General features: G+C 46.1%; 2 long non-coding RNA genes across 7 annotated transcripts; one reads left to right on the top strand and one right to left on the bottom strand.

The window, feature by feature from the left end:
- The first annotated feature begins 3,323 nt into the window (after window positions 1-3,323).
- Window positions 3,324-16,323, top strand: LOC135188191 (uncharacterized). Of its 6 annotated transcripts, none has more exons than XR_010307596.1 (4): window positions 3,324-3,492; window positions 10,095-10,452; window positions 13,794-13,873; window positions 15,869-16,323. It is a non-coding gene; the product is annotated as an uncharacterized LOC135188191 (long non-coding RNA). The 6 variants fall into 6 exon arrangements; XR_010307599.1 differs by lacking the exons at window positions 3,324-3,492; window positions 10,095-10,452 and adding exons at window positions 5,885-5,932; window positions 13,549-13,617; XR_010307600.1 differs by lacking the exon at window positions 3,324-3,492 and adding an exon at window positions 5,891-5,978.
- A 1,744-nt stretch (window positions 16,324-18,067) lies between these two features.
- On the bottom strand, window positions 18,068-21,005 carry LOC135188240 (uncharacterized). Its single transcript, XR_010307629.1, has 2 exons — window positions 20,846-21,005; window positions 18,068-18,522 (listed from the first exon to the last, which is right to left on the bottom strand). It is a non-coding gene; the product is annotated as an uncharacterized LOC135188240 (long non-coding RNA).
- Between the last annotated feature and the right edge of the window lie 800 nt (window positions 21,006-21,805).

Here is a 21,805-nt window from a genome sequence, read left to right as displayed (position 1 = left end):
GAGACCTCCAAGCTCGTCCACTCCAACCTAGCACCCAGCCCTAGCCAAACAACCAGACCATGGCACTAAGTGCCCCAGCCAGGCTTTTCTTCAACACCTCTAGACATGGTGACTCCACCACCTCCCTGGGCAGCCCATTCCAATGCCAATCACTCTCTCTGACAACAACTTCCTCCTAACATCCAGCCTACACCTCCCCTGGCACAACTTGAGACTGTGTCCCCTCATTCTATTGCTGGTTGTCTGGGAGAAGAGACCAACCCCACCTGGCTACAGCCTCCCTTCAGGTAGTCATAGACAGCAATGAGGTCTGCCCTGAGCCTCCTCTGCTGCAGGCTGCACACCCCCAGCTCCCTCAGCCTCTCCTCATAGGGTTTGTGTTCCAGGCCCCTCAGCAGCTTTGTCACCCTTCTTTGAACATGTTCCAGTACAACATCTCTCTTGAATTGAGGAGCCCAGAACTGGACACAGTACTCAAGGTGTGGCCTGAGCAGTGCTGAGTACAAGGGAAGAATAACTTCCCTTGCCCTACTGGCCACACTGTTCCTGATGCAGGCTAGGATGCCACTGGCTCTCTTGGCCACCTGAGCACACTGCTGGCTCATGTTCAGCCTACTATCTACTGGTACCCCCCAGGTCCCTTTCCTCCTGGCTGCTCTCCAGCCACTGTCCCCAGGGTGTCCAACTTCAGCCAGTATGCTGGGAAATGGCAAGGCTGGATTAACCATGGGCAGACCCACAGGAGTTTGAAACTAAAAGAAGGGGATTTAGTCTGAACACAAGGAAGAAATTATTTACATTGAGAGTTGTGAAATGCTGGCCCAGCTTTCCCAGAGAGGTGGTAGATGCCCTATGCCTGGAACCATTCCAGGTCAGGTTGTTTGGAGTCCTAGCAACCTGATTTAACTGAATATTATGGAATCACCAAATGCACTGGGTTGGAAGGGACCCTCAGAGGTTATCCTGCCCAACCCCCTGCAGTGAGCAGGGACACCTCCAGCTAGATCAGGCTGCTCAAGAGATCATTGAGTCTGACCCTGAATATCTCCAGGAATAGGACCTCTACTACATCTCTTGACAACCTGTTATATTATTTTACCACTCGCATAGTAAAGAACTTCCTCCTAATGTGCAACCTAATTCTGCTCTGCTCTAATTTCAAACCATTGCCCCTTATCCTATCACCACAAGGCCTTCTAAAAAGTCCTTCCCCAGCCTTCCTATAGGCCATTGAAATGCAGCTATAAGGTCTCCCCAGAGCCTTCTTCTCTCCAGGCTGAACAGCCCCAGTTCTTTCAGCCTGTCCTCATAGGAGACCTAATCCAGCCCTCTGGTCATCTTCCTGGCCCTCCTCTGGTCTTTTCCAGTCAAATCAATTCTGACTTCACTATTCTCAGGCATGGCTTTTGAGGGCTTGACTTCACACTGCAGCCTTGCCATAACATACAGCAGCCTCCAACACCAGGTGCTGCCTTGTGCGCATTACTGAGCTAACACACTCTGTACTTGGTGTTAAGTACCAGTTGTACCCTCCCTGAACTTCATGGACACCAAATTTCCTTCTTTATTGATTTTTATTTTTCTTGTCATTTTCCACCATGTTCCTGCAGTTCAGGGAAGAGATCAGAAGCCCTCCTGTGGCTAATTTAGTTTCTATTAGCTTTTTATCAACCTATTTGTAAATGAATTGTCACGACTCAGAAGGAATAAATTGCATCTGATTCTCCACAGTCTGCACGGGGTGAAATCCAGCCTGGGAAGAGGAGCAGAGCTCCCAGGCAGTGCTGTGTGATGGCTGCAAAGAGCCAGCTTGTTTAAACAACCAGATAAGCAAGGTACAGCCAGGGCTAGCTTGGCATATGTGTTCATTAACTGAGGTGTGGGAGCTTTGAACTGAAGAAAGAAACAATTAAGCTCTAATTGTATCTTCTTTAAGGGGGCATTTTGAACAGCTAACCCTTTTGTAAGGTGGTTTTTTCCACACATATCACGTCTGCCTATGGATAAACAGCCCTTTATCTCACTTGACTTTGCTGGTTTTCCTTCCCTTGTGAAATGCTGGATCTGATTTAAGTTCTAATGCAACACCCAGAGTACAGTGATTCAAAATTCAATAGATCCTCCTTGTTGCCTCTTTCCTTTTGGAAAGCCTTCATCAATGAAACCCTTGAAGCTGTTATAAATGACCAATATAGAGCAGTGCTCTTTAACTGTGCAATCAGAGATGATTTACTGAATGCATTTCAGGATGATTGCAGCATGTGTTAAGGGATTGTTCAGTTTAAAGAGAGAGTTGCTAAGGTTTGTTTGCCTCCTTCCAAAGGACAATGCAAAGCAGTGGGAACACCAGGTCTATAAGCCACTATTATTAGGGAATATGGAGTATCCATTAAGAGACAGAAAAGCCAATATGTCAAGTATTTGGAAACTTTCCACTCACTGCAGGACCAGCACAATAAAGCCCACAGTGACAGATCGCTTTGACCTATTTCCTAGACTGGGTACTGAATCCTGTGTTCTATTTTCACCAAACGCATCTGCAGATGCACTTCTCTGCTTTGCACATTCAGGGGGCAGGTCTGATTCACACAAGAGATATGATCATTTGTGGCCAGATGGGATCAGCAAGGGTTTAGCCAGGCTGGAAATTACCTTTTGGTGCTCCTTTGCCAGCATCCCTAGAAGCCCAATTCTAGTAACACAATGGGTTGATGAACTCTTCTCTTGTAGCACCAGGCCTTAGGAATGGCTTAGTCCATCCAGCACTTCTTAATGAACTCATTCAGCTGAAGGATGCAGAGGGCTCTGCTCTTGTTTAAGGGGTAGTGTTGAACAAATATATCAGGGGTGACCTCATTGCTTTCTACAACTACCTGAGGGGAGGTTGTAACCAGGTGAGGGATGCTCTCTTCTGCCAGGCAATGAGCAACAGAACAAGGGGACACAGTCTCAAGTTGTGCCAGGGGAGATTTAGGCTGGATGTTAGGAGGAAGTTGTTGGCAGAGAGAGTGATTGGCATTGGAATGGGAGGTGGTGGAGTGCATATTGATTTTTAACTTGTATGTTTCTGAATTACTTTTTAACTTGTATGTTTGTGTATCTAGCTGCATAGATTGTAAATATCTGCTTGTGTATTGTGCTGAGTTGTAAGTATAAAGCTTCATTCAAATTTTCAGCAGCTGAGTCCAGTCTGGGTGATTTTCCTAAGTGTGAGGGGTGGGCACACCCAAACCATCACACTCTCTCAGGATGAGTGATTAGGAAACCTGAGCCCCAGGTGCCCCTGGCCCCTCCCTGTGGGAGGACCCCTCAGGTAAAAGCTTAGCCCACTCCCACTTGCTGTCTGCATCCCTATAAGAGGCTGCTGAAGTTCCTCCTCTTCAGTCTTTCTCCTGCATTGACTGAGCAAGGACTGTCTGTTGCTGCAGCTGCTCCTGCCTGGCCAGGTAACCGTGAGGCTGACCAGCTACCTCCTGTGCTCCACTGCCATGGGTCTGGTATTGTATATTTATTTTTATCTGTTGACCTTCCCTTATATCTTTGTCACTCCCCTTTACCTTAAACATGTCTTGTTTATTGTTGAATTGTTCTGTTTAACTTCCAAAATTGGTGTAAGACTGTTTTCTTGGGATGTTTTACCTCTTTCACTCTTTCTACCTAATTTCTTTCAAAGGGGGAAGTGGGGAGGCATCCTCTATTTATTGCTGTTCTATTGGGCTTAGTTTGGAAGTTCTATTTACACACCCATGATTTTCACCTAATGCATCTGCAGATGCAGTTCTCTGCTTTGCACATTCAGGGGGCAGGTCTGATTCACACAAGAGATATGATCATTTGTGGCCAGATGGGATCAGCAAGGGCTTAGCCAGTCTGGAAATTACCTTTTGGTGCTCCTTTGCCAGCATTCCTAGAAGCCCAATTCTAGTAACACAATGGGTTGATGAACTCTTCTCTTGTAGCACCACGCCTTAGGAATGGCTTAGTCCATCCAGCACTGCTCAATGAACTCATTCAGCTGAAGGATGCAGAGGGCTCTGCTCTTGTGAGTGGCTTTTGAACTTGGGTGTTGTGTTTGTGAGTGGCTTTTGAACTTGGGTGTTGTGTTTGTGAGTGGCTTTTGAACTTGGGTGTTGTGTTTGTGAGTGGCTTTTGAACTTGGGTGTTGTGTTTGTGAGTGGCTTTTGAACTTGGGTGTTGTGTTTGTGAGTGGCTTTTGAACTTGGGTGTTGTGTTTGTGAGTGGCTTTTGAACTTGGGTGTTGTGTTTGTGAGTGGCTTTTGAACTTGGGTGTTGTGTTTGTGAGTGGCTTTTGAACTTGGGTGTTGTGTTTGTGAGTGGCTTTTGAACTTGGGTGTTGTGTTTGTGAGTGGCTTTTGAACTTGGGTGTTGTGTTTGTGAGTGGCTTTTGAACTTGGGTGTTGTGTTTGTGAGTGGCTTTTGAACTTGGGTGTTGTGTTTGTGAGTGGCTTTTGAACTTGGGTGTTGTGTTTGTGAGTGGCTTTTGAACTTGGGTGTTGTGTTTGTGAGTGGCTTTTGAACTTGGGTGTTGTGTTTGTGAGTGGCTTTTGAACTTGGGTGTTGTGTTTGTGAGTGGCTTTTGAACTTGGGTGTTGTGTTTGTGAGTGGCTTTTGAACTTGGGTGTTGTGTTTGTGAGTGGCTTTTGAACTTGGGTGTTGTGTTTGTGAGTGGCTTTTGAACTTGGGTGTTGTGTTTGTGAGTGGCTTTTGAACTTGGGTGTTGTGTTTGTGAGTGGCTTTTGAACTTGGGTGTTGTGTTTGTGAGTGGCTTTTGAACTTGGGTGTTGTGTTTGTGAGTGGCTTTTGAACTTGGGTGTTGTGTTTGTGAGTGGCTTTTGAACTTGGGTGTTGTGTTTGTGAGTGGCTTTTGAACTTGGGTGTTGTGTTTGTGAGTGGCTTTTGAACTTGGGTGTTGTGTTTGTGAGTGGCTTTTGAACTTGGGTGTTGTGTTTGTGAGTGGCTTTTGAACTTGGGTGTTGTGTTTGTGAGTGGCTTTTGAACTTGGGTGTTGTGTTTGTGAGTGGCTTTTGAACTTGGGTGTTGTGTTTGTGAGTGGCTTTTGAACTTGGGTGTTGTGTTTGTGAGTGGCTTTTGAACTTGGGTGTTGTGTTTGTGAGTGGCTTTTGAACTTGGGTGTTGTGTTTGTGAGTGGCTTTTGAACTTGGGTGTTGTGTTTGTGAGTGGCTTTTGAACTTGGGTGTTGTGTTTGTGAGTGGCTTTTGAACTTGGGTGTTGTGTTTGTGAGTGGCTTTTGAACTTGGGTGTTGTGTTTGTGAGTGGCTTTTGAACTTGGGTGTTGTGTTTGTGAGTGGCTTTTGAACTTGGGTGTTGTGTTTGTGAGTGGCTTTTGAACTTGGGTGTTGTGTTTGTGAGTGGCTTTTGAACTTGGGTGTTGTGTTTGTGAGTGGCTTTTGAACTTGGGTGTTGTGTTTGTGAGTGGCTTTTGAACTTGGGTGTTGTGTTTGTGAGTGGCTTTTGAACTTGGGTGTTGTGTTTGTGAGTGGCTTTTGAACTTGGGTGTTGTGTTTGTGAGTGGCTTTTGAACTTGGGTGTTGTGTTTGTGAATCTACCTGTTTAGATTGTAAACATCTGCTTGTGTGTTGTGCTAAGTTGTAAGTATAAAGCTTCATTCAAATTTCCAGCAGCTGAGTCTAGTCTGGGTGATTTTCTTAAGTGTGAGAGGTGGGGAACACCCAAACCATCACACCCTCCCAGGGTGAGTGATTTGGAAACCTGAGCCCCAGGTGTCCCTGGCCCCTCCCGGTGGGAGGACCCCTCAGGTAAAAGCTTAGCCCACTCCCTGTTGCTGTCTGCATCCCTATAAGAGGCTGATGAAGTTCCTCTTCTTTCTGGCTTTCTCCTGCATTGACTGAGCAAGGACTGTCTGTTGCTGCAGCTGCTCCTGCCTGGCCAGGTAACCGTGAGGCTGACCAGCTACCTCCTGTGCTCCGCTGCCATGGGTCTGGTATTGTATATTTATTTTTATCTGTTGACCTTCCCTTATATCTTTGTCACTCCCCTTTACCTTAAACACATCTTGTTTATTGTGGAATTGTTCTGTTTATCTTCTAGAATTGGTGCAAGACTGTTTTCTTGGGGTGTTTTACCTCTTTCACTCTTTCTACCTAATTTCTTTCAAAGGGGGAAGTGGGGAGGCATCCTCTATTTATTGCTGTTCTGTTGGGCTTAGTTTGGAAGTTCTATTTACACACTCATTATTTTCACCTAATGCAGATGCAGTTATCCACTTTGCACATTCAGTGGAGGCTCAGTTTAAGCACTGAAATGTGTATCTGTCTTGTATTAAGCACAAGTTCTTCCTGCAGGTTACGGGATTTGTTTGTCTCAGGGCCAGTTGTTGCCCTGAGCACATGTGCAATATATTCAGGGTGACAAGAAGCAGCCACAAAATACACTGATCAATGGTGGGTCTTCACTGGCATCTGTTGGATTTACTCCATCTATTGTGGCACTTGGAGCAACCTGAAGAAGTGTAAATGAACCTTTTATCCTCCTCACTGATGATCCAAAACTGGGAGGAGTGGCTCACACAGCAGTTGTGGGATGTCATGACATAGAGGATCTGGAGCTGCCAATTGCTACTCAAACTGCACACCACAGGCAGTACAGGACTAACCATGACTCTTTGTTGCCTGTTCATCAGCTGATTCATCAACTGGAGAGTCAGGCTGTCATGGAGAAAGCTCATCCACCTTTCAACAGTCCCATCTGGCCTGTGTGTAAGCCTAACACAGACTGGCAGCTGACAGTTGATGTTTGTGCCCTCAAGGAGGTGACGCCACCCATGAGCACAGCTGTGCCGGACATGCTGGAGCTCCAGTACGAGCTGAAATTGAAGGAGGCTAAATGGTATGCAACCATAGACATTGCTAATGCTTTCTTCTCTATTCCCATAGCAAAGGAGTGCAGGCCTCAGTTAACATTCACCTGGAGAGGAATCCAGTACCAGTTCAATCGTTTGCCTCAGGGGTGGAAACACAGCTCAACCATCTGTCATTCAGTCATCCACAATGCACTGGAGAAAGGTAAAGCTCCAGAGCACATCCAGTACATCGACGACATCATTGTGTGGGGCCAAACTGCTGAGGAAGTCTTTGAGAAAGGTAACAAAATCATTGACATTCTGTTGCAAGCAGGTTTTGCCATTAAGAGAGACAAGGTCAAAGGACCTGCCAGAGAAATTCAGTTTCTGGGAGTGCGGTGGCAGGATGGTCGCCGTTACATTCCTCAGGATGTGATCAACAAAGTCTCCACCATGGCAGTTCCCACCAATAAGAAGGAGACTCTCTCTTTCTTGGGTGCTGTGGGATTTTGGAGACTACACATTCCTGGTATCAGTCAGATTGTCAAACCTCTGCATGATGTGACTCAAGAGGAACAATTTTGAGTGGGGGCCTGAACAACAAGCAGCCTTTGATCAGATCCAGCAAGAAATAGTCCATGCAGTGGGCTTGGGACCTGTGAGATCTGGTCCAGACATTAAGAACATCCTGTACACGGCTGCCAGTGACAATGGTCCAACTTGGAGTCTTTGGCAGAGAGCTCCAAATGAGACACGTGGTCTTCCACTTTGTTTCTGGGGTTGTAGCTACAGAGGTTCAGAGGCAAATTACACCCCAACAGAGAAAGAGCTATTAGCAGCCTATGAAGGAGTGAAAGCAGCTTCTGAAGTGATTGGAACTGAGTCACAATTGCTTTTAGCTCCTATATTGCCAGTTCTGAACTGGAGGTTCAAAGGCAAAGGTTCATCACTGCATCATGCCACAGATGCAACCTGGTATAAATGGGTGGCTTTGATAACCCAACGAGCACGAATGGGTAATCTTGACCGACCTGGTCTGGTGGAGGTGATTACCAACTGGCCGGAAGGCACAGACTGTTCCAAACCTCCAGAGGAGAGAATAACATGTGCTGAGGAAGCTCCTCCCTATGGTGATCTCTCTGATCAGGAAAAGAACTATGCTTTGTTCACAGATGGTTCCTGTCGTCTTGTTGGGAACAAGCGAATATGGAAGTCAGCAGTTAGGAGTCCAACAAGGAGAGTTACCGAAGCAAGAGAAGGAGAATCCAGTCAGTTTGCTGAGGTAAAAGCTGTCCAACTTGCTCTTGATGTGGCTGAACGTGAGAATCAGCCTACCCTTTACCTCTACACTGACTCATGGATGGTAGCCAATGCTCTATGGGGTTGGCTAAAGGACTGGAAGAAGAATGGTTGGCAGAGGAAAGGAAAGCCTATTTGGTGTGCTGATCTATGGCAGGACATTGATGCACGGCTGGAGAAAACTCCAGTGAAGGTGCGGCACGTAGATGCACACATGCCTAAGAGCAGAGCTACTGAGGAACAACATCACCACCAGCAGGCAGACCAAGCTGCTAAGATCTCTCAAGTTGATGCAAACTCTGATCTTGACCTTGATTGGAAACACCAAGGTGAACTGTTCTTAGCTCGGTGGGCCCATGATCCATCTGGACATCAAGGCAGAGATGGAACATACCGATGGGCTCGCGATAGGTCAATTGACTTGTCCACGGACGCTATCACCCAAGTCATCTATGACTGTGACATTTGTGCTGCTATCAAGCAGGCAAGTGAATCAAGCCCTTATGGTATGGTGAGAGATGGTCTAAGTAAAGTATGGTGAAGCCTGGCAGATTGACTACATCACTTTGCCTCCATCTTGTTCTGGCAAACAGTATGTGCTAATGATGGTAGAAGCCAGCACTGCATGGTTGGAAACCTATCCAGTTCCACATGCTACTGCACGTAACACCATTGTTGGTTTGGAGAGACAGATCATGTGGAGACATGGAACTCCAGAGAGAATCGAGTCAGACAATGGTACTCATTTCAAGAACAATCTTGTAAAAAACTGGGCCAAAGAGCATGGTATTGAATGGATCTATCACATACCCTACTATGCACCAGCTTCAGGGAAGATTGAGCGCTACAATGGTTTGCTGAAAACCACCCTCAAAGCCATGGGGGGTGGAACTCTGAAAAACTGGGACAAACATTTGGCACAAGCACCCTGGTTGGTAAATAGTAGAGGTTTAGTAAACAGAGCAGGACCTGCACAATCAGATTTGGTCCAAACAGTAGACAGTAATAAAGTTCCTGTTGTGCATGAAAAGAATCTGTTAGGGAAAACTGTTTGGGTATTTTCTCCTTTGCATGAAGGGAAACCTGTCTGAGGGGTGGTGTCTGCTGAAGGTTCTGGTCACACCTACTGGGTAATGCAGGAGAATGGTGAAATCCAGTGTACTCCACAGAGAAATCTAACCTTAGCTGAGAGAGTCTAAATTCAGTGTGTATAATACAGGCTGTGAGGAGTTGTCTGTTCTAGGTAACATCAGCGCCCAATAAAAGAATCTATGAGAGAATCTACAGTACAAGAGCACAAACCCAACGTCACCTGGGAGTCCCTGGTCTCATCTGTGAGGAGACAAACTGTTTTGGGCTTTTGAATCACCTACATCTGAGATAGCCGGAATGAAGTGTGAGCTGAACTTGTAATATTCATTAGTGTAAATAGTGGTTTAGATTAGATCAGATGGTTCTTAGCAATACTCTGAGTGAAGTAGACAGGGGTGGATTGTGCTAGTTTGAAGCTGGCTAGAATGTTTTGGTGAGAAGAACTAGATTACAGCCTGTGGAAAGAAGAACAATGGTGACATCTACTTCACTCATAGGCTTGCTGAGATGTATAAAAACATAAGTCAAAACATAGATAACACACTTGACGTTGCTCTCACCCAGGCTGCTGGCTGAGCTACTTCTCTCTAACCTTGCCCTCTGTTTTGGACTAACCCACTTTGCTTCCTAACCCTCTGGCTGAACCTCTCTTCTTCTGTGGGACTGGGGTAAGGTTGAGAGGGGTAGGGGCAAGATGAAGGGGTGGTTGAGAGCCCCTCCTGGGGACTCAGGTTTCTGGGAGGGAAGTTGTGTTTCTGTATTCCCTTTTACCTTGTATATTTCTATATATAACTGTACATACTGCAAATACCTGCTTGTGTATTGTGCCAGCTGTAAATAGAAGCTTCATTCATATTTCCAGAGCCAGCTGAGTCTAGTCTGGGTGATTTCTAAAGCATCGAGGGGTGAGGAACACCCAAACCATCACATCCAGGGTGATGAGAAGCAGCCACAAAATATATTGATCAATGGTGGATCTTCACTGGCATCTGTTGGATTTACTCCATCTATTTTGGCACTTGGAGCAACCTGAAGAAGTGTAAATGAACCTTTTATCCACCTCACTGATGATCGAAAACTGGGAGGAGTGGTTGACACATCAGAGTTGTGTTGCTGTTCTGTGAGAGTTGGGTGGAGAGAAACTTCATGTCAGTGTGGAGTCCTGCATCTGAAGAGTAATAACCTGGAAAGCATCTCTGAGGAGAAGGACCTGGTGGACGGTGAGTTCATTGCGAGCCAACAATATGCCCTTTTGGCCAAGAAGGCAAATAGTCTGCAACAGTGCCTTAAGAGAAGTGTGAGCAGCAGGTGATGGGATGTTCTCCTCCCCCTCTACTTTGCCCTAGTGAGGCCCTGTATGGAGTACTGGGTTCAGTTCTGGGCTTCCCAGTTCAAAAGAGACAGGAAACTACTAGAGAGAGAACAGTGAAAGCCGTGAACATACTGAAGGGTCTGAAGCATCATTACGAGGACAAAAGACTGGGCCATCTGGGGCTGTTTAGCTTGGAGAACAGCCTGAGAGACTCTTCAGTGGTGTCCTGTGTCCCAGGTTAAGACTGTAGGGTTAAGAAAATTTCTGGGGACTAGAAGATTGTTATTCAATCCCATAATTCTGCTATCTCTTTATAAACTCACAACAAGGTCAGCTCGTTCTCCTTTCCTCCTCCTCCTGCCCTGTGTGTGTGGCGGGAGCCATTTATGGGGAAGAACATGTCAGCAGTAGGCTTCCAGAGGCTTGTTTAGGTCTCTTTGGATGGCAGAGGCATTGTGAGGGGTGTGAGGGGAGGATTGGGGAGTATTAGATACAGTGTTTGGGATGGGGGAAAATTCAAGGGAGTTTGCCAGGGATGCGATAATTGCTTTGTAATCTCTCTCTGTATTTCTTTCTCCAGATAGAATTCTGTTTGTTCTCTCCAATTTCATTGGAGAGTTGAATTTCTGTCAGCTATCTCTAAAACACCACAACAGTCCTGTGACAGGACAAGGGGCAGCAGACACAAACTGGAGCCCAGGAGGTTCTAGCTGGACAGAAGTTTTTTTTCTGTGAGCATGCAGAGCCCTGGAGCAGGCTGCCCAGAGAAGTTGTGGAGTCTTTATTGGAGAGATTCCAAACCAACCTGGATGTTGTGATCCTGGTCAGGCTTCTAGAGGTGACTCTCTGTTGCAGAATGGCTAAAGGAAAATGGACATGACTTAGAGCTGGGCAAGCAGGATGAGTATATAGAATTAAAATAAGGCTGTACTAGGCCACACTGAAAAAACCAAGGCAGCATTTAATATAACTAGGCAGGGAAGCACTGTCCTTGAGTCAGCACACAACTCGAGCAGAGCAGAATCCAGCTAACCCTGAATGAGATAAGAAAGTAAGTTTGCAGCTGCAGCAGCAAGTAGGTGCACCATGCAAATGGGGTATTTAGAGATTGAGCCATTTAGCTTCTTACCTGCATGCATATATTACCTGTAACACATATAGCATGTGTCTAACGAATCAAGTCCTCACTCGCTTTTGATCCACACTGGATTGCGCAGAGTCCTTTCACGTTGTGGTTAACCATTCTCTGCGAGATCTGCCTCACCGCAACTCCGCTGTAGCAGGGAGGATTGGGCTGGAGGATCTCCAGAGCTTCCCTCCGCCTCCCGTCATGGGGGGTGTCGTGGTGTTTTGAAGATAGCTGACAGAAATTAAGCTTCCCAAATGAAACTGGAGAGAAAATACAGCATTGCATTTGGAGGGAAATACAGAGATGGACGTTACAAAGCGATTGCCACATCCCTGGCAAACCCCCTTGAATTTTCCCCTAAGCCAAAAACTAAATCTGATACTCTCCAGTGCTCCAATCCTCCCCCCCCACCAATACCTCCATCATCCAAGAGGCCTCAACAAGACTCTGGAGGCCCCCAAAACAGGCCTACTGCTTACATGTTCTTCCTAATAAAGTGGCTTCTGCTGGATAGAGGGCAGGAGGAGGAGGAAAGGAGAAGGAGCTGGAGCTGGTCTTGTGAGTTCTTAAAGAGATAGCAGAACTATGGGAATGAATAAGTCTTCTAGTTCCCAGAGGGTTTTTTTAACCCTATAATTCTCAGCCTGGGACAGGGAGATTCTGTCATTCTGTGATCTTGGAGCAGGAGGTGATCTGAACCAGCATTTACATCACTCAGACCAAGAAATTGTTGTATTCAGTTTTTCTCTGCTGATTCTTCATGTATCCAAACCAGTCCTGGACCATGATACGATTGAAGCTTCTTTTAGCTTAATCACTTTCAAATATTTATTTCTCTTTGCAATCTGGAAGCCTTTCTTGTGCCTACTTATCAGCTGAGCTGAAGCCAAGATCAGGCACTCAGCAGTGAATATCTCACAAATGAGACTGGGTAAAAAGAAGGAAAAAAAAGAACTTGAGTGTGAGGATTAGAGATTATTGTAACAGCATTGAATTCACAGGAGTTTGAAAACAGGGGGCAGGTCTGATTCACATAAGAAACATGATAATTTGTGGCCAGATGGGATCAGCAAGGGTTTAGCCAGACTGGAAACTACCTTTCGGTGCTCCTTTGCCAGCATTCCTAGAAGCCCAATTCTAGTAACACAATGGGTTGATGAACTCTTCTCTTGTAGCACCAGGCCTTAGGAATGGCTTAGTCCATCCAGCACTTCTCAATGAACTCATTCAGCTGAAGGATGCAGAGGGTTCTGCTCTTGTTCAAGGGATAGTGTTGAACAAATATATCAGGGGTGACATCATTGCTGTCTACAACTACCTGAGGAGAGGTTGTAGCCAGGTGATGGTTGGTCTCTTCTGCCAGAACACCAGCAACAGAACAGGGGGATACAGTCTCAATTTAGCCAGGGGAGGTTTAGACTGGATGTTAGGAGGAAGTTGTTGGCAGAGAGAGTGATTGGCATGGGAATGGGCTGCCCAGGGAGGTGGTGGAGTGCATATTGATTTTTAACTTGTATGTTTCGGACTTGCCTTTTAACTTGCATGTTTCTGAATCTAGCTGCATGGATTATAAATGTCTTCTTATATATTGTGCTAAGTTGTAAGTACAAAACTTCAAATTTGCAGCAGATGAGTCCAGTCTGGATGATTTTAAGTGTGAGGTGTGGGGAACACCCAAACCATCACATCCTCCCAGGATGAGTGATTAGGAAACTTGAGCCAGGTGCCCCTGGCCCCTCCCTGTGGGAGGACCCCTCAGGTAAAAGCTTAGCCCACTCCCACTTGCTGTCTGCAGCCCTATAAGAGGCTGATGAAGTTCCTCTTCTTTCTGGCTTTCTCCTGCATTGACTGAGCAAGGACTGTCTGTTGCTGCAGCTGCTCCTGCCTGGCCAGGTAACCGTGAGGCTGACCAGCTACCTCCTGTGCTCCACTGCCATGGGTCTGGTATTGTATATTTATTTTTATCTGTTGACCATCCCTTATATCTTTGTCACTCCCCTTTACCTTAAACACGTCTTGTTTATTGTTGAATTGTTCTGTTTATCTTCTAGAATTGGTGCAAGACTGTTTTCTTGGGGTGTTTTACCTCTTTCACTCTTTCTACCTAATTTCTTTCAAAGGGGGAAGTGCTTTGAACTGCTTTGGAAATGTAACAGTGCTTGTGAGCTGGAGACTGGAAGAATTCCTCCCAGGAGCCAAGGTATGAAGCCTCAAATATACCCTTTTTGAGCTGCAGGAATCCTTTTCACTGGGAAAGAGAAAATAAATGAGAGCTGAGAGAGCACATTTAGGGGAAGGACCTGATGTGAAATCTGCTGCTCAAACAGGCTGTGGAGTCTCTTTCTCTGAAAGCTTTCAAGGTCTTTGAAGGTGTTTCTGTGATGCCTTACCTAAGCCTATCTGCTTTAGCAGGGGGGGCTTGGGCTGGGTGACCCCAAGAAGCCCCTTCCACCCCCCACCATGCTGGGATGGAGTGATTCTGAAGAAAAAAGCTGAGGTGCCAAACTGAAAGAGAGGAAATATGAGAGAGCCACAGGGCATAAGGCAGGTGCTAATTATTAGAGGCTAAGATAGGTCATGTGGGTAATTTGGGTTTTTTTTAGAGGGGAATTATCTTCACTTTAGTATGTGAAGAGCTTTGATAATAGAATGAGATTCTTGTAGGGGGAAAATTAATTGAATGCATCTGACCCTCCCCTCATAAGCAAACAGAGCAGTGTGGCCCAGTCCTGGTACAGGGCCACGCCTTCATGCCCATCAGCATCCCAGTGCTGGCTTCAGAAGCTGAATGCCAGGATGGAGCCTGCAGGACAACTGCGATTTTCATCAGGCACCCCTCGACTCAGGAGACAATGATGCTCTTGGAAACACAGCATAACAAGTTATTCTTCTTGGTGAGAAAGATTAGGAGCTTGGAGCAATTTATCTCCTTTAAGGCATGCTGATAGACATTCAGAATATGGTATTACTGAGCAAAAAAAGCAAAGAGAAAAACCTGCAGCTTGGAAAAGAGAACTCTCTCCCCAACAACTTTAGTGCCTGGCTGGCTCTAGCTCAGGTAAATCTTTAAAAGTCCAGAGAGTTTAATGTGTTGTGCTTGAGCTCCATGGTTGAGGGTACCACGAGAACTTGCAGAAAGGCCCAGGCCAAACAGAGTAATCACTTCTGCCTCACACCTTGTGCTGGTTCGAGGCTAACTGAACTATTTTACTGGGAAAATTGAATCCTTAGCTGTGAGAAGAAAGGACAAACCCAACATGTGCCCTCGATCACCCATTTTTCTGCTGGGAAACACAACTAGTCAAAATACAGCTGAGACGGTCGCTTCTCACCACTGCTCGGCTCTCCCTTCTGGCTGTGCCTTCTTTCTGGCACTCTGGTCTCTCTGGCTGTTTCTGCCTTACCTCTCTAACCCACCTAACCCTTTTTGCCTCTAACCTCCTCATCATCTTTTTGACATCTCGCCTTGGAGCTCCAGGTCTATCCCGTGAGATATTTGTGGGTTAATCTGGTTATTTCTGGAGGGAGGGAAAGAGGGAGGGGGAAGGGAGTTTGGATTGGGAGCCCTCCGGAGGACTTTGATTGTTTCTGGAAGGGGTGTTGTGTTCCTGTGTTACTTTCCACTTGGATACAACTGTATAGATTTGTATTTAATTGCTTGTCTATTGTATGAAGCTGTAAGTATAGCTCAAGTCTTCCTTAACTTCCAGCCAGCTGAGTCTAGTCTGGGTGATTGGTCTTAAATGGGGGGGTGGAGGGCAACACCCAAACCACCACACACCTAGAACTTTCAAACTCATTTGTAACCCAGATATCTCCCTGTGCATCACATCCTCTTCCTGAGAGTCCCCTGAAGCAAAGGATAGTTGCTAGAAGGAGACCTTTGTGAGTAGTGTTTAATTGAAATATGTTCTTGCAGCAGTCTGTTGGCTGTGAAATTTTGTCATTCAGGCACCTGCCACTCAGAGCTCAGTCCCTGGCAAAACAAATCCTAGGTAACAGAAGCATTTGTATTGTGGGCTGGCAGTGGTGGTGTGGTGTGTTGATTAAATGGTCTGGTTTCAAGAAATTAGCCTTAACCTGTCATTTATCTCTTTTTGTTATTCTGTTAAATGGGTTTTCTGAATGATGTGGAACAAAACAAAAGGGCTTCTACTTACAGTATTGTTTGTTCTTGATGATTCGTTGTCTGCAGGTGGACTTTCCTAGCATGTGCAAGCTAATCTGTCAGCCAGGACCTGGGAGGGGTCCCAACTCTTCCTCCATAGACTTGGCTGCATGTTCCTGCCTCCTCTCTTGTATGGGATACAGTGATTGTACGGCCACGAGACGAGTCAGATGAGTTTGTTGATCCATTGGCGAGTGAATCCAACAAGCTGATGCAGCTTACGTGGTTGAAGGAAGAGGAGGACTGAGTAGAGATAACACATTTCAGAATAAAGGACTGAATGTAACATGAATCAGTGTAACGTTTATTCTTGTCTGTCACTGTTATTACTTAACACACCGAAGAGTTTTTTCTATCATAAAATGATCAGGAGATGTAAGAACTGCTGGGAAGAGTTGTTTAATTCTTAACTAAATGTCTGGCTAACATGTCAAATACAGCAATTCTGGAGTAAGCCTGAGCAAAATGTAATCAGTATCCAACATGCTCATGAGAGTCTTTCTTACAGCAATGCATTCATGCCTTTGGTTACACACTCCTTCACAATGTCTTTGTGCAGGCACTCATTGACATATTTTTCCATACACGGCTTTGCTCTGCATCATAGAATCAACCAGGTAGGAAGAGACCTCCAAGATTGTCCAGTCCAACCTAGCACCCAGCCAGTCAACCAGAACATGGCACTAGGTGCCTCATCCAGGCTTTTCTTGCACACCTTCAGCCACGGTGTCTCCACCACTTCCCTGGGCAGCCCATTCCAATGACTCTCTCTGCCAACAACTTCCTCCTAACATCCAGCCTCTCCTCGTAGGGTTTGTGCTCCAGGCCTTTCACCAGCCTTGTTGCCCTTCTCTGGACACGAGCCAGCACCTCAACACCTCTCTTGAGAGGCCCAGACCTAGAACACACTCAATAAAGTCATAAAAAGTGAGCGCGTACACTAATACGCAAATACGACAAGTGAGCGCGTACGCTAATACGCAAAGACGGCAAGCGAGCGCGTACGCTAATACGCAAATACGGCAAGTGAGCGCGTACGCTAATACGCAAATACAAGTGAGCGCGTACGCTAATACGCAAAGACGTGACATGAGCGTATTAGCGTACGCGCTAACTTGCATTTGCGTATTAGCGTACGCGCTCACTTCACGTCTTTGCGTATTAGCGTACGCGCTAACTTGTATTTGCGTATTAGCGTACGCGCTCACTTGCCGTCTTTGCGTATTAGCGTACGCGCTAACTTGCATTTGCGTATTAGCGTACGCGCTCACTTCACGTCTTTGCGTATTAGCGTACGCGCTAACTTGCATTTGCGTATTAGCGTACGCGCTCACTTCACGTCTTTGCGTATTAGCGTACGCGCTAACTTGCATTTGCGTATTAGCGTACGCGCTCACTTCACGTCTTTGCGTATTAGCGTACGCGCTAACTTGCATTTGCGTATTAGCGTACGCGCTCACTTGCCGTCTTTGCGTATTAGCGTACGCGCTCACTTGTCGTCTTTGCGTATTAGCGTACGCGCTCACTTCACGTCTTTGCGTATTAGCGTACGCGCTAACTTGTATTTGCGTATTAGCGTACGCGCTCACTTGCCGTCTTTGCGTATTAGCGTACGCGCTCACTTCACGTCTTTGCGTATTAGCGTACGCGCTAACTTGTATTTGCGTATTAGCGTACGCGCTCACTTGCCATCTTTGCGTATTAGCGTACGCGCTCACTTGCCGTCTTTGCGTATTAGCGTACGCGCTAACTTGCATCTTTGCGTACGCGCTCACTTTTTATGACTTTATTGAGTGTGTTCTAGGTCTGGGCCTCTCAAGAGAGGTGTTGAGGTGCTGGCTCGTGTCCAGAGAAGGGCAACAAGGCTGGTGAAAGGCCTGGAGCACAAACCCTACGAGGAGAGGCTGGATGTTAGGAGGAAGTTGTTGGCAGAGAGAGTCATTGGAATGGGCTGCCCAGGGAAGTGGTGGAGACACCGTGGCTGAAGGTGTGCAAGAAAAGCCTGGATGAGGCACCTAGTGCCATGTTCTGGTTGACTGGCTAGGGCTGGGTGCTAGGTTGGACTGGACAATCTTGGAGGTCTCTTCCTACCTGGTTGATTCTATGATGCAGAGCAAAGCCGTGTATGGAAAAATATGTCAATGAGTGCCTGCACAAAGACATTGTGAAGGAGTGTGTAACCAAAGGCATGAATGCATTGCTGTAAGAAAGACTCTCATGAGCATGTTGGATACTGATTACATTTTGCTCAGGCTTACTCCAGAATTGCTGTATTTGACATGTTAGCCAGACATTTAGTTAAGAATTAAACAACTCTTCCCAGCAGTTCTTACATCTCCTGATCATTTTATGATAGAAAAAACTCTTCGGTGTGTTAAGTAATAACAGTGACAGACAAGAATAAACGTTACACTGATTCATGTTACATTCAGTCCTTTATTCTGAAATGTGTTATCTCTACTCAGTCCTCCTCTTCCTTCAACCACGTAAGCTGCATCAGCTTGTTGGATTCACTCGCCAATGGATCAACAAACTCATCTGACTCGTCTCGTGGCCGTACAATCACTGTATCCCATACAAGAGAGGAGGCAGGAACATGCAGCCAAGTCTATGGAGGAAGAGTTGGGACCCCTCCCAGGTCCTGGCTGACAGATTAGCTTGCACATGCTAGGAAAGTCCACCTGCAGACAACGAATCATCAAGAACAAACAATACTGTAAGTAGAAGCCCTTTTGTTTTGTTCCACATCATTCAGAAAACCCATTTAACAGAATAACAAAAAGAGATAAATGACAGGTTAAGGCTAATTTCTTGAAACCAGACCATTTAATCAACACACCACACCACCACTGCCAGCCCACAATACAAATGCTTCTGTTACCTAGGATTTGTTTTGCCAGGGACTGAGCTCTGAGTGGCAGGTGCCTGAATGACAAAATTTCACAGCCAACAGACTGCTGCAAGAACATATTTCAATTAAACACTACTCACAAAGGTCTCCTTCTAGCAACTATCCTTTGCTTCAGGGGACTCTCAGGAAGAGGATGTGATGCACAGGGAGATATCTGGGTTACAAATGAGTTTGAAAGTTCTAGGTGTGTGGTGGTTTGGGTGTTGCCCTCCACCCCCCCATTTAAGACCAATCACCCAGACTAGACTCAGCTGGCTGGAAGTTAAGGAAGACTTGAGCTATACTTACAGCTTCATACAATAGACAAGCAATTAAATACAAATCTATACAGTTGTATCCAAGTGGAAAGTAACACAGGAACACAACACCCCTTCCAGAAACAATCAAAGTCCTCCGGAGGGCTCCCAATCCAAACTCCCTTCCCCCTCCCTCTTTCCCTCCCTCCAGAAATAACCAGATTAACCCACAAATATCTCACGGGATAGACCTGGAGCTCCAAGGCGAGATGTCAAAAAGATGATGAGGAGGTTAGAGGCAAAAAGGGTTAGGTGGGTTAGAGAGGTAAGGCAGAAACAGCCAGAGAGACCAGAGTGCCAGAAAGAAGGCACAGCCAGAAGGGAGAGCCGAGCAGTGGTGAGAAGCGACCGTCTCAGCTGTATTTTGACTAGTTGTGTTTCCCAGCAGAAAAATGGGTGATCGAGGGCACATGTTGGGTTTGTCCTTTCTTCTCACAGCTAAGGATTCAATTTTCCCAGTAAAATAGTTCAGTTAGCCTCGAACCAGCACAAGGTGTGAGGCAGAAGTGATTACTCTGTTTGGCCTGGGCCTTTCTGCAAGTTCTCGTGGTACCCTCAACCATGGAGCTCAAGCACAACACATTAAACTCTCTGGACTTTTAAAGATTTACCTGAGCTAGAGCCAGCCAGGCACTAAAGTTGTTGGGGAGAGAGTTCTCTTTTCCAAGCTGCAGGTTTTTCTCTTTGCTTTTTTTGCTCAGTAATACCATATTCTGAATGTCTATCAGCATGCCTTAAAGGAGATAAATTGCTCCAAGCTCCTAATCTTTCTCACCAAGAAGAATAACTTGTTATGCTGTGTTTCCAAGAGCATCATTGTCTCCTGAGTCGAGGGGTGCCTGATGAAAATCGCAGTTGTCCTGCAGGCTCCATCCTGGCATTCAGCTTCTGAAGCCAGCACTGGGATGCTGATGGGCATGAAGGCGTGGCCCTGTACCAGGACTGGGCCACACTGCTCTGTTTGCTTATGAGGGGAGGGTCAGATGCATTCAATTAATTTTCCCCCTACAAGAATCTCATTCTATTATCAAAGCTCTTCACATACTAAAGTGAAGATAATTCCCCTCTAAAAAAAACCCAAATTACCCACATGACCTATCTTAGCCTCTAATAATTAGCACCTGCCTTATGCCCTGTGGCTCTCTCATATTTCCTCTCTTTCAGTTTGGCACCTCAGCTTTTTTCTTCAGAATCACTCCATCCCAGCATGGTGGGGGGTGGAAGGGGCTTCTTGGGGTCACCCAGCCCAAGCCCCCCCTGCTAAAGCAGATAGGCTTAGGTAAGGCATCACAGAAACACCTTCAAAGACCTTGAAAGCTTTCAGAGAAAGAGACTCCACAGCCTGTTTGAGCAGCAGATTTCACATCAGGTCCTTCCCCTAAATGTGCTCTCTCAGCTCTCATTTATTTTCTCTTTCCCAGTGAAAAGGATTCCTGCAGCTCAAAAAGGGTATATTTGAGGCTTCATACCTTGGCTCCTGGGAGGAATTCTTCCAGTCTCCAGCTCACAAGCACTGTTACATTTCCAAAGCAGTTCAAACCAGGAAAAAACTGTTCTGGTTTAAAACTTCCAAACAAAGCCCAACAGAACAGAAATAAATAGAGGATGTCTCCCCACTTCCCCCTTTGAAAGAAATTAGGTAGAAAGAGTGAAAGAGGTAAAACACCCCAAGGAAACAGTCTTGCACCAATTTTGGAAGTTAAACAGAACAATTCAACAACAAATAAAAGGTGTTTAAGGTAAAAGGGAGTGATAAAGGGAAGGTCAACAGATAAAAATAAGTATACAAAACCAGACCCATTGCAGTGGATTTCCTGGAGGTGGATTGCAGCTGCAGCAACAGACAGTCCTTGCTCAGTCAATGCAGGAGAAAGACTGAAGAGGAGGAACTTCAGCAGCCTCTTATAGGGTTGCAGACAACAAGTGGGAGTGGGCTAACCTTTTACCTGAGGTGTCCTCCCACAGGGAGGGGCCAGGGGCACCTGGGGCTCGGGTTTCCTAATCACTCACCCTGGGAGGGTGTGATGGTTTGGGTGTTCCCACCCCTCACACTTGAGAAAATCACTCAGACTAGACTCAGCTGCTGGAAATTGAATGAAGCTTTATATTTACAACTTAGCACAACACACAAGCAGATATTTACAATCTATCCAGCTAGATACACAAATATACAAGTTAAAAAGTAATTCAGAAACATACAAGTTAAAAAGTAATACAGAAATGCAACAGCCCTCCCAGAAACCAGAGTCCCCATAAGGGACTCCCAACTACCGTTCCACCTTCTCCCCACCCCTCTATTTTACCCCAGACTTTGCCTTACGTTCAAAGTTTGGAGGGTCAGCCAGGGGGGTTAGGAAGTAGATGGGTTAGTCACACAGACAGCAGGTTAGAGAGAAGTGCAGCCCCAAAGACAGAGAGCAAACAACTCCTCTACTTTTATTAATGTTCTTGTTCTTATACATCTCAGCAAGCCTATGAATGCAGCAGCCATCACCATTGTTTCCTTTTCACAGCCTACCATCTAATTCTTCTCCTCACCAAAATATCCCAGCTAGGCTCAAACTAGCACAGAGGGCTTAACCTGGAACAAAAGGCCACAGCTTTAGCCCTCAACTTTGTCACTGTTTCTTTCAGAGGGTCCTTCTCACCCTCAAGAAACAGCCAGCAGAGCTCCTGCAGGACCTGCAGATAGAGATCTGTCCTCAGCCAGCCTCCCCCTTGCCTTCACTCTCTGCTCTTCTCTCAAATATCTTGGGG

This window comes from Pogoniulus pusillus, chromosome 29, assembly GCF_015220805.1.
Source record: "Pogoniulus pusillus isolate bPogPus1 chromosome 29, bPogPus1.pri, whole genome shotgun sequence".
NCBI lineage: Eukaryota > Metazoa > Chordata > Aves > Piciformes > Lybiidae > Pogoniulus > Pogoniulus pusillus.
This window is presented reverse-complemented; position numbering and strand designations above follow the sequence as displayed.